The sequence below is a fragment of the Bos grunniens genome, chromosome 11 (genome assembly GCF_055505025.1).
Source record: "Bos grunniens cultivar Pamir isolate PY7600 chromosome 11, Bosgru_T2T1.0, whole genome shotgun sequence".
NCBI lineage: Eukaryota > Metazoa > Chordata > Mammalia > Artiodactyla > Bovidae > Bos > Bos grunniens.
This window is the reverse complement of record NC_141175.1, coordinates 2,917,858-2,930,427: the sequence shown is the minus strand read 5'-3', so window position 1 is coordinate 2,930,427 and position 12,570 is coordinate 2,917,858.

Below are 12,570 nucleotides of genomic sequence, written 5' to 3'. Positions count from 1 at the left end.
CATCTACCCACCTCCTGCCAGCCCGCCCACCTCCTGTCCCCGTGTCAGGCTAGGGCCTGGGCGCTCGAGTTCTTGGTCGTGGGAGAGGGCACCAAGTCCCTCGTGCTGGCGAGGAGCAGGGGACGTTCCCGGCTCTGCCCGGGGACCTTCCCCCGCGCCAGCCTCTTTCCCTATGAGAGGCAGGAATGAGATCAAAGGTCCCTAGGCTGGGATTTCAGCAGCGGGCCCCAAAGGTAAAACCTGTGAGCCCTAGCCCTTTTCTGTATTTTGAAAGATTCAGCTCCTGGACACGTTTGAGATCTTTTTTCTGGGGGGTGGCAGTTCCTCCTGTGTACACATTAAGTCGATTTTTATCTAGCTCCAACCTAAAGTAGGCTGCCCTGGTGGCTCAGAGGGGAAAGCGCCTGTCTGCAATGCAGGAGACCCAGGTTCGATCTCTGGGTTGGGAGGATCCCCTGGAGAAGGAAGTGGCAGCCCACTCCAGTATTCTTGCTGGAAAATCCCATGGATGGAGGAGCGTGGTAGGCTACAGTCCATGGGGTTGCAAAGAGTCAGACACAACCGGGCCACTTCACTTTCACTTTCATAACCTAAAGTGGATACTTTGCCTGTACTAGTGAAAGTGAAAGTCACTCAGTAGTGTCGGAGTCTTTACAACCCCATGGACACGGGACGGGTAGCCATTCCCTTCTCCAGGGGATCTTCCCAACCCAGGGATCAAACCTGGGTCTCCTGCATTGCAGGCGAATTCTTTACCAGCTGAACCACAAGGGAAGCCCTTCCATATGTTAAACCCCCATGGAAAGTCAAAAGCATAACAAGTTTTCCTTGGTACCTGCTGATCCTGCCAATTGCGAGGTGGAGTTTCCCTGTGTGGGCTGGATCCTTCCCAGGCCCCTGGGGTCACTGGGTTTGTTCCAGGTTGAGCCGGAGTGCTGCTGCCTGCGTTTGCAGGCGTCTTTATAGAGTCAACGTTAAAGCGGACACCGACTCCGCTGAGCGGGTGCAGCCCCACACCCACCCAGCACAGGCCTTCTGCACCTGGCTTACAGGTGAGGAAACCCTGGGCGCTGAAGTGTCCGTGGAGCACAGAGGGCTGAGACGCCAATGCCTCGGCTCCGGGGAAATGCAGCTTGTAGAGGAAGCCAAAACCTTCCCCCACCCTCCCAACCGTCCCTTTCCCGGGAACCCCGGACTTCTTACACCCCGTGGGGACAAGGCTCTGGCTGGGGAAGACCTTAGCCTCTTTGGTTTATAAAGCATGAGAAGGTTGGAGAAGGGAGGTGAGGACCTGCCGATGAACTCCTTTGGAACTACCATCCCGGTCACATCTTTTCCACAGCCCCACCTTGGCACCCCAGTTTACAGACTTCTGTTCTAGTCATCGCCTTCCTGCCCCCTGGCTCTCATCCTCGTGGATATTTTGGGCTCTCTGGGCATCAGCATGACCCACGTTTCTGCTGAAGAAGATCCCACCCCACTCCTCCTGAGGCCGAACAAAGAGCCTCTCCACCTTGTCCAGACCTTGCAGGGACTTGGATGGCACATACACAGAAGCCATCCCTGACCAGCCAAGCTGACCAGGCTGCAGGAGACTGTCCTCCTCCTCTGGTCTCCCACTGACCAGAGGAGTCCCTCCCAGGAGTCTAGCAGGAGCCTGGGACAGCCCTGAGCACCTGGGTCTGGTCCTCCTCCTCTGGTCTCCCACTGACCAGAGGAGCCCCTCCCAGGAGCCTAGCAGGAGCCTGGGACAGCCCTGAGCACCTGGGTCTGGTCCTCCTCCTCTGGTCTCCCACTGACCAGAGGAGCCCCTCCCAGGAGCCTAGCAGGAGCCTGGGACAGCCCTGAGCACCTGGGTCTGGTCCTCCTCCTCTGGTCTCCCACTGACCAGAGGAGTCCCTCCCAGGAGTCTAGCAGGGCCTGGGACAGCCCTGAGCACCTGGGTCTGATGGAGCAGCGCTGGTTCTGGCTCACTCACCCACAGCAGACAGAGCTCAGCCAACTGACCTTCCCTGAGGCTGGAGAAGTCTCTAGGAAGGAGACTCAGTAAAAGAAACGTGACCAATGCTCACATTTGAGAACTCGGCCCCTGGGCTAACGACCCCTCAGGCCCAGTGAAGAGTCCCCTCCCCGAGGCTTCTTGGGGAGGCTGGCCCTGAGCACCCCCACCTCCGCTGGCTCCGTCCTCCCCCTCCCAAGGCTCTCGTAGCTTCGACACAAGCGGCTGGGCCTCCGTGTGCCTGGGACACAGACACTTAATCTCCCCAACCGGGGTTTCCTCGTCTGTCAAAGGAGGATAAAAATAGGACCTGATCCTGCAGCTGCGGAAGGAGAAAGGCACGTAGAGGGCGAGTGGGCCCCCGGTCCGCCTCGGTTGTGGCTCCCCTCTCTGGCCTGGTCTCTCACTTAGGCTGCACATTGATCGTCTGCACCCTCAGGGAGTGTGGCAGCTCCCTGAGAGCAGGGCTCCAGGCCCCCCACGCCCTACAAGAGATCCAGCACGTCGTGGCTGTGTGAACAACCCTTCCTGCACCTCTGACCCCCTCTCCAGCCTCCATCTGCGAAACTCAGGGCAGCCAGACCCCCAGCAGCTAAGGCAGCTGCCCCGTCAGCCCAACAGGAGCCCTGCAGACCTAAAACCACGGCCCTAAAGCTTGCACTTGGCCTTGATTAAGCCCTTGCCCAGGGCCTCAGCGGCTCCCTGCTGCAGTCTCCCCACCACATCCCTGGAGACCCCAGTCAGCAACGCCGTTGGTTCATAGTTGAGTCAATACACAAGTCTCTTAAAAGTTTAGTTATTGTGTGTCCTTGCAGAGGACGCAGAACAACTAAGGAAAGGGAATCTCTGTCTCCCCCCGGCACAGGCTGAGCCCTGGTGGAGGGGGGCAAGGGTGTCTACTCATGCAGTCCTGTGTTGACCGTTTAGGGTGAGCCAGGTGCTGGGGCGAGAGGTTTGCATACGTCATTTCACTGACTCGCTGGTTTTAAGGGGTAGGGACAATTATGCAGGTCTTCCTGGCAAGGGATCAAGCCCAGGTTTGCGGCATTGCAGACAGATTCTTTACCATCTGAGCCATGCGGGGAAGCCCTCAAAATGGAGGCGCCGTGAGGTTAAATTACTAGCTTGAGCACAGTTTGAACTCGGGAGGAGTGGGGTGGGGGTTCACATTTCACCCCCAAAATACGTTCCAGGAGCCTGCATTGTGGTAGGGGGATGAGGTGTGTGGGGGCAGCAAGCACCCCAAGTCCATCAGCTAGCCCTCTCAGAAAAGCACTCGGAGCCCCCGGGACGGGATGACACTCGGTGAGCGTTCTCACTTCTGCTTCCCGCCCCCCTCCAGTGGGGGGTCACCGGCCACATGAAGGTGACTGCAGAGAGTCGGTCAGGGCGAGGAGTCTCGGTCTGCCCGGCTGTGAAATGGGTCAGTAAGCACCTGCCTCGTGGGACTGTTGTGAGGGTAGACGCAGCGGGTGTTTTCATTCTCGACACGGCCCTACACATGCATTTGTGCATTCGCCGCCCTCCAACCCCACCCCGAGGTGCTGGTGAGGGAACCATGCCCCACCCTCCCGATTCCTGGCTCCGCACACACAGGAGGGGACAAGACAAGGCACCGGCTGTCTCGAGCCGACACGCTCCCAAGGATGCACAGAGTATCATAAATAAGACACGTGGAGTGCCTGATGCTGCTTGATGCTATGGAGGAGAATCAAGCCAGCAAGGGAGCCAGGGAGCTGGGCTAGTGGGCTCGTGGCAGCCAAGTATGGGAACTAGAATTGTGGGTGATTTTATTCTTCTTCTTAACCAGTTTTCCCCATGGCAAACAGTCGTTGCTAGGGCTTCCCCAGGTGGCGCTAGTGGTAAAGAACCTTCCTGCCAACACGGCAGACGGGTGCAAGAGACATGGGTTTGGTCCCTGGGTCAGGAAGATCCCTGGAGGAGGAAATGACAACCCGCCCCAGTCTTCTTGCCTGGAGAATCCCATGGACAGAGGAGCCTGGAGGGCTAGGGTCAATGGGGTCACAAAAGAGTCGGACATGACTGAAGCGACTCAGCACACATACAATGACAACTGAGTTTTGTTTGAAGAAGCGGTCATGTGGTACAAAGGAGAGAGGCGAGGCCCGCCCAGTGCTGCAGTCCCTGGGGCTTCCGGAACCCTCGCTGAGAGTTTAGGTGCCCGGGCATCCCTGGGCTCTGATGGCTTACAGGACGATGCAGCCAGCCCTCCGGGCTTTATTTACACCCAAAGAAAAGCTTTGTGCTTTGATGTCCTGGGGCTCCAGGGCCCTGTCTGTGTCCCCTCTCTATTTCCTCTGCTTCTGAGAAGGAACCTCAAGGCTATAAAATAAGTGTGTCGGAAATGATTGAAGACGTAAAATAATTTTTAAAAGACTAACAAAAAAATCTGGAAATTTGGGGGGAAAAAATCCTAGAACTGATAGAAATTTTTAAAAAAAACTAGGCTATGTGGAAATTTAAAACTCAGAGGAAGGGACAAATAACAGCTTAGACAAAGCTGAAGAGAGAATTAGTTCCCCAACCATAATGAAGCTTAGGGGAGCAAAGAAATTATTGTAGAAATTGGAAAAGTCTGTTAAGAAAGAGGGGAGAGGCACTAAGTCATCCGTCCAAAAGGATATTCAGACGAAGAGAGTTAAGAAAGGGGTGAAGGGATGTTTGAATGTCTAAGAGGTGAGACTTGGGGGCTTCCCGGGCAGTCCAGCGGGTAAGACTTCCCCTCCCAACACAGGGGGTGCAGGTTCCGTCCCCAGTCAGGGAGTGAGGATCCCACAGTGCCTTACGGCCAAAGAACCAGAACGTAGAACAGAAGCAATATTGTACCAAGAGCAATAAAGACTTTATAAAAAAAAGGTGAAACTTCAATGAAATAGATGGAAGAAATGGATCCTGGGATTCAGGAAGCCCAAGTCTCACGTAGGATGAGCACAACTGAATCCACGCCGAAACGTGTCACCGAGAAACAGAAGACGCATCAGAGGCAAAGAGCTGAGAAGCAACAGGCTGCGGGGAAGTCAGCAGAACGGCAGAGGAGAGGGCTGCAGGGCCCGGACTCCACAGACGCAAAACCGTCAGGACTCACTGCATCCGAACTCTGGAGACCAAGCATGAAAGCAGTCAAGAAAAGGGTGGCTTCATCTCAGCGACTGAGGAAACCTGTGTTGATTCATGAGCTGACCAACAAGCTAGTTGAACACGCCCTGCAGTGGCCGCAGAGCAGAGAACCCTGGCTGTACAACGTGGGTTCAGACAAGTCACCGGACAAACAGCAGCAAGCCTGCACAGCTGTAGCATCAGCAGACCGCTGGACCGGGGAGAGTGTGGTTCCCAGAGCTCCACGTTGTAACATTCAAGAGGTCCAGTTGTCAACGAGCGTGATGAGGCCCAGAAATGACAGGGAAGTGTGGCCTACACACAGGAAAACAATGTGGATTGGGTCAAGCACGCTTCAGTAAGGAGGAAAGAGGACTTCCCAGTGGCCCAGTGGTTAAGAGTCCGCCTGCCAATGCAGGGCACACGGGTTCCATCCCCACTCTGGGAAGATCATGCCTGCCGGGGCAATTAAGCCTGAGCACCGCAGCCCCTGAACCTGAGCTCTGGAGCCCACACTCGGCCTGAGCACCGCAGCCAGAGGAAGACCCCGAGAGCAGCGACAAGGACTCGGCGCAGCCAAAATTAATAAAAATAAATTCATAAAAGAGGGGGGAGAGAGGAAGAAAGAAACAAAGGGACTTCCCTAGTGGCTCAGTGCTTGCAACTCTGCTCCCATTGCAGGAGGCATGGGTTTGATCCCTGATCAGGGAACTAAGATCCCACGTGCCACGACTAAAGTTCACGCACAGGCAGTAAATATGGAAACTCCCGCCTGCCGCAACTAAGACCCATTGCAGCCAAAGTAACTAAGCAATTTAAAAAATAAAGTGTTACTGTTAACAAAAATTGTGCACAGATCACATCAGATCAGATCAGTCGCTCAGTTGTGTCCGACTCTTTGCAACCCCTTGAACCGCAGCACGCCAGGCCTCCCTGTCCAGCACCAACTCCCGGAGTTCACTCAGACTCATGTCCATCGAGTTGGTGATGCCATCCAGCAATCTCATCCTCTGTCGTCCCCTTCTCCTCCTGCCCCCAATCCCTCCCAGCATCAGAGTCTTTTCCAATGAGTCAACTCGTCACACAAGGTGGCCAAAGTACTGGAGTTTCAGCTTTAGCATCATTCCTTCCAAAGAAATCCCAGGGCTGATCTCCTTCAGAATGGACTGGTTGGATCTCCTTGCAACCTCTCAAGAGTCTTCTCCAACACCACAGTTCAAAAGCATCAATGCTTCGGTGCTCAGCCTTCTTCACAGTCCAACTCTCACAACCATACGTGACCACAGGAAAAACCATAGCCTTGACTAGACAGACCTTTGTTCGCAAAGTCATGTCTCTGCTTTTGAATATGCTATCTAGGTTGGTCATAACTTTCCTTCCAAGGAGTAAGCGTCTTTTAATTTCATGGCTGCAGTCGCCATCTGTAGTGATTTTGGAGCCCAGAAAAATAAAGTCTGACATTGTTTCCACTGTTTCCCCATCTATTTCCCATGAAGTGGTAGGACCGGATGCCATGACCTTGGTTTTCTGAATGTTGAGCTTTAAGCCAATTTTTTCACTCTCCACTTTCACTTTCATCAAGAGGCTTTTGAGTTCCTCTTCACTTTCTGCCATAAGGGTGGTGTCATCTGCATATCTGAGGTTACTGATATTTCTCCCGGCAATCTTGATTCCAGCTTGTGTTTCTTCCAGTCCAGCATTTCTCATGATGTACTCTGCATAGAAGTTAAATAAACAGGGTGACAATATACAGCCTTGATGAACTCCTTTTCCTGTTTGGAACCAGTCTGTTGTTCCATGTCCAGTTCTAACTGTTGCTTCCTGACCTGCATACAAATTGCTCAAGAGGCAGGTCAGGTGGTCTGGTATTCCCATCTCTTTCACAATTTTTTCCACAGTTTATTGTGATCCACACAGTCAAAGGCTTTGGCATAGTCAATAAAGCAGAAATAGATGTTTTTCTGGAACTCTCTTGCTTTTTCCATGATCCAGCGGATGTTGGCAATTTGATCTCTGGTTCCTCTGCCTTTTCTAAAACCAGCTTGAACATCAGGAAGTTCACCGTTCACATATTGCTGAAGCCTGGCTTGGAGAATTTTGAGCATTACTTTACTAGTGTGTGAGATGAGTGCAATTGTGCGGTAGTTTGAGCATTCTTTGGCATTGCCTTTCTTTGGGATTGGAATGAAAACTGATCTTTCCCCGTCCTGTGACCACTGCTGAGTTTTCCAGATTTGCTGGCATATTGAGTGCAGCACTTTCACAGCATCATCTTTCAGGATTTGGAATAGCTCCACTGGAATTCCATCACCTCCACTAGCTTTGTTCGTAGTGATGCTTTCTAAGGCCCACTTGACTTCACATTCCAGGATGTCTGGCTGTAGGTCAGTGATCACACCATCGTGATTATCTGGGTCGTGAAGATCTTTTTTGTACAGTTCTTCTGTGTGTTCTTGCCATCTCTTCTTAATATCTTCTGCTTCTGTTAGGTCCATACCATTTCTGTCCTTTATTGAGCCCATCTTTGCATGAAATGTTCCTTTGGTATCTCTGATTTTCTTGAAGAGATCCCTAGTCTTTCCCATTCTGTTGTTTTCCTCTATTTCTTTGCATTGATCGCTGAGGAAGGCTTTCTTGTCTCTTCTTGCTATTCTTTGGAACTCTGCATTCAGATGCTTATATCTTTCCTTTTCTCCTTTGCTTTTCTCTTCTCTTCTTTTCACAGCTATTTGTAAGGCCTCCCCAGACAGCCATTTTGCTTTTTTGCATTTCTTTTCCATGGAGATGGTCTTGATTCCTGTCTCCTGTACAATGTCACGAACCTCATTCCATAGATCATCAGGCACTCTATCTATCAGATCTAGGCCCTTAAATCTATTTCTCACTTCCACTGTATAATCATAAGGGATTTGATTTAGGTCATACCTGAATGGTCTAGTGCTTTTCCCTACTTTCTTCAATTTCAGTCTGAATTTGGCAATAAGGAGTTCATGGTCTGAGCCACAGTCAGCTCCTGGTCTTGTTTTTGCTGACTGTATAGAGCTTCTCCATCTTTGGCTGCAAAGAATATAATCAATCTGATTTCGGTGTTGACCATCTGGTGATGTCCATGTGTGAGTCTTCTCTTGTGTTGTTGGAAGAGGGTGTTTGTTATGACCAGTACATTTTCTTGGCAAAACTCTATTAGCCTTTGCCCTGCTTCATTCCATATTCCAAGGCCAAATTTGCCTGTTACTCCAGGTGTTTCTTGACTTCCTACTTTTGCATTCCAGTCCCCTATAATGAAAAAGACATCGTTTTTGGATGTTAGTTCTAAAAGGTCTTGTAGGTCTTCATAGAACCATTCAACTTCAGCTTCTTCAGCGTTACTGGTCGGGGCATAGACTTGGATTACTGTGATATTGAATGGTTTGCCTTGGAAACAAACAGAGATCATTCTGTCGTTTTTGAGATTGCATCCAAGTACTGCATTTCAGACTCTTTTGTTGACCATGAGCGTGGGTACTATTCCTAATAGCCTCAAGGTGAAAGCAACCCATGTGTCTGCCAGGTGACGAGCGACGGGTGAAACAGGGTCTGTCCACACAGCGGAGTGTTATCTAGCCCTGAAAATGAGCCAAGTACTGATACATGCTACAACAAAGATAAAACTTGGAAGCCGTTGTGCTAAGTGAAGGAGGCCAGAAATAAAAGACCACTTATTGTAGGATTTAATTGATAGGAAATATGCATAGTAGTTGAATCCACAGAGACAGAAAGTAGGTTAGGGGTCGCCATGGGCTGGAGGGAGTATGGAGGGGAGTGACTGCTTACTGGGTGGGGGTTCTTTAGGGTAGCGAGCTTGCACCTGGATTAAGCAGAAGTCGTTCACTTCAGGGCTTCCTCGGTGGCTCAGAGGTAAAGAACCAGCCTGCAGTGTGGGAGTTCCAGGAGACCCAGGTTCAATCCCTGGGTGGGGATGATCCTCTGGAAGCGGGCATGGCGACCCACTCCAGTATCTTTGCCTGGAGAATCCCGGGGACAGAGGAGGCTGCAGGCTACAATCCATAGGATCGCAAAGAGCTGGACACAACTGAAGCGACTGAGCACACTCCCACGCACACGTTCACTTTAAAGTGGTTAAGATGGCGAACCTCACCTCCACAGTAAGAATATTTGAAAGCTACTGGCGGACCCTTGTTTGGATGGCTGGCTGACAGGGCGGATGCAGAAGGGACGGGGGTGTCTCGACCCATGGGAGATGCCTCTGGTCTGGAGCCTGGCTCTTTGGAAGCCGGGGGGCCCTGGAGAGACTGGCTTTGGTGAGGAGGAGGAGGAGGAGGACAGGGTGCAGAGAGCAGTCAGATAAAAGACAACAGCGGGGAAGGAAGGCTCACTTACAGAGGAACAGGACGGGGCTCCTGGCAGCGGTGATGGAGACGCCGGAGAGCCACCTACAGAGGGCACGGCGGTCAACGACTTGCCGCTCACGGGGCAGAGGCTTGTGCAGACCGACGCGAGAGCCCTCAGCATGACAGGCCTTGCTCAGACCACGTGGGTACACTCCAGAGAGAGGACACTGAGCCCAGAGGGCCGGAGATGACTGCAAGCGACGGTGAGCCCGGGAGTCAATGACTCGCGGGTGACTGCTGCTGAGCGCAGGCTGCCCACAGGGCGGACGGTGGGTAACCTCAAGCACTGTGCCTCCCCTGCGCGGGGGCACACAGTGCCCTTGTCCGCCATCTGCAGGAGCGCCCCCGGCCACCCAGCCCTGACCACATTCTCCAGACTCTGTTTCCACAGCAGAGAAGGAAAGCCCAGTTTTGTCTAAGGTGTGGTGTTTGGGCTCCTCTCCCTGGAAGCTGATGTGATCCCGAGTCATCTAAGGAGAGGGGTTTGGGGGCGGCGGGGGGATGAGACCAGAGCGTTCTGAGTTCTCTCCACGTCGGGAGGATGGAAGAGAGCCACTTTCACCTTCTAGAAAGTCGGTCTTCAAAACGCCAAGTGTAACTGCCTAAATAATAGCAGAAGCTGGGTAGCTCGCAGACCATCACCTTACACGAGAAGGAAAGTGATTCTCCAGCGCACGCGTGCACACCCCGCCTGCTGCCTGGGCAGGAGGCTGGGGCAGGGAAGGGGGTTTGGAGCGGTGTTCCCGGACATTGGCTCTCGATCAGCAGCACGCGCAACCCTGGAGAGCAGGCATGAGTTTTGGAGCTGCCCAGATCTGAGTTTGAATCCCAGCTGCCCCCTGAGTCCCGGTTTCTTTGTGTGGGAGGCCAGTGTGGAAATAGAGCTGACATCACGGGGGGCCAGGGTAATGAGAGGTGCACTACGAACAAAGCCAGTGGAGGTGATGGAATTCCAGTGGAGCTCTTCCAAACCCTGAAAGATGATGCTGTGAAAGTGCTGCACTCAATATGCCAGCACATTTGGAAAACTCAGCAGTGGCCACAGGACTGGAAAAGGTCAGTTTTCATTCCAATCCCAAAGAAAGGCAATGCCAAAGAATGCTCAAACTACTGCACAATTGCACTCATCTCACACTCTAGTAAAGTCATGCTCAAAATTCTCCAAGCCAGGCCTCAGCAGTATGTGAACCATGAACTTCCTGACGTTCAGCTGGTTTTAGAAAAGGCAGAGGAACCAGAGATCAAATTGCCAACATCCGCTGGATCACTGAAAAAGCAAGAGAGTTCCAGAAAAACATCTATTTCTGCTTTATTGACTATGCCAAAGCCTTTGACTGTGTGCATCACAATAAACTGTGGAAAATTATGAAAGAGATGGGAATACCAGACCACCTGACCTGCCTCTTGAGCAATTTGTATGCAGGTCAGGAAGCAACAGTTAGAACTGGACATGGAACAACAGACTGGTTCCAAACAGGAAAAGGAGTTTGTCAAGGCTGTATATTGTCACCCTGTTTATTTAACTTCTATGCAGAGTACATCATGAGAAACTCTGGACTGGAAGAAACACAAACTGGAATCAAGATTGCCGGGAGAAATATCAGTAACCTCAGATATGCAGATGACACCACCCTTATGGCAGAAAGTGAAGAGGAACTCAAAAGCCTCTTGATGAAAGTGAAAGTGGAGAGTGAAAAAATTGGCTTAAAGCTCAACATTCAGAAAACGAAGATCATGGCATCCGGTCCCACCACTTCATGGGAAATAGATGGGGAAACAGTGGAAACAATGTCAGACTTTATTTTTCTGGGCTCCAAAATCACTACAGATGGTGACTGCAGCCATGAAATTAAAAGACGCTTACTCCTTGGAAGGAAAGTTATGACCAACCTAGATAGCATATTCAAAAGCAGAGACATTACTTTGCCAAAAAAGCTTCGTCTAGTCAAGACTATGGTTTTTCCAGTGGTCATGTATGGATGTGAGAGTTGGACTGTGAAGAAGGCTGAGCACCGAAGCATTGATGCTTTTGAACTGGGGTGTTGGAGAAGACTCTTGAGAGTCCCTTGGACTGCAAGGAGATCCAAGCAGTCCATTCTGAAGGAGATCAGCCCTGGGATTTCTTTGGAAGGAATGATGCTAAAGCTGAAACTCCAGTACTTTGGCCACCTTGTGTGACGAGTTGACTCATTGGAAAAGACTCTGATGCTGGGAGGGATTGGGGGCAGGAGAAGGGGATGACAGAGGATGAGATTGCTGGATGGCATCACTGACTCGATGGACGTGAGTCTCAGTGAACTCCAGAAGTTGGTGCTGGACAGGGAGGCCTGGCGTGCTGCGATTCAAGGGGTCGCAAAGAGTCGGACATGACTGAGCGACTGATCTGATCTGTGTGTAGAGGTGCAGGGCCTGGCCAGAGGGCCCCAGCCACGGCCCCATGGGGCGAGCTTAGGGCTGAGCAGCGGGATCTGGAAGGTGGCAGGTGAAGGGCAGGCTTATGGGACACCACTCTCCCCCAAACACCCCAACAGGGAGTGGTGCCACCCTCGATTCCTGCCCCTACATCCAGTCGGCCTCCGAGTCCCGTGGAGTCGGCCTCCTCGCTTCACTCTGGGATGTCTTATTGTGTAGCCGCTCAGTCGTGTCCAGCTGTCTTTGGCCCCATGGACTGTAGCCCGCCAGGCTCCTCTGTCCGTGGAATTTTCCAGGCGAGACACTGGAGTGGTCGCCGTTCCCTTCTCCAGTGCAGAAAAGTGAAAAGTGAAAGTGAAGTCGCTCAGTCGTGTCCGACTCTTAGCGACCCCATGAAGAGCCCACCAGGCTCCTCTGTCCATGTGATTTTCCAGGCGAGACACTGGAGTGGATCGCCGTTCAGTTCTCCAGGATGTCTGGTCCCTCCTTCTTCTAGTGCAATTGCAGCAGCCTCTGGCTTCCACCGAGTCCCCAGAGGATCAGCTCATTGCCGCTGCCAGCTCCTCAAAGCCCTGCAATGCCTTGCTCCAGCCCACCTCATCCTGGGCACACTGGCTGCCTCCCAGCCCCTCGGGCGCACTAAGCTCCTTC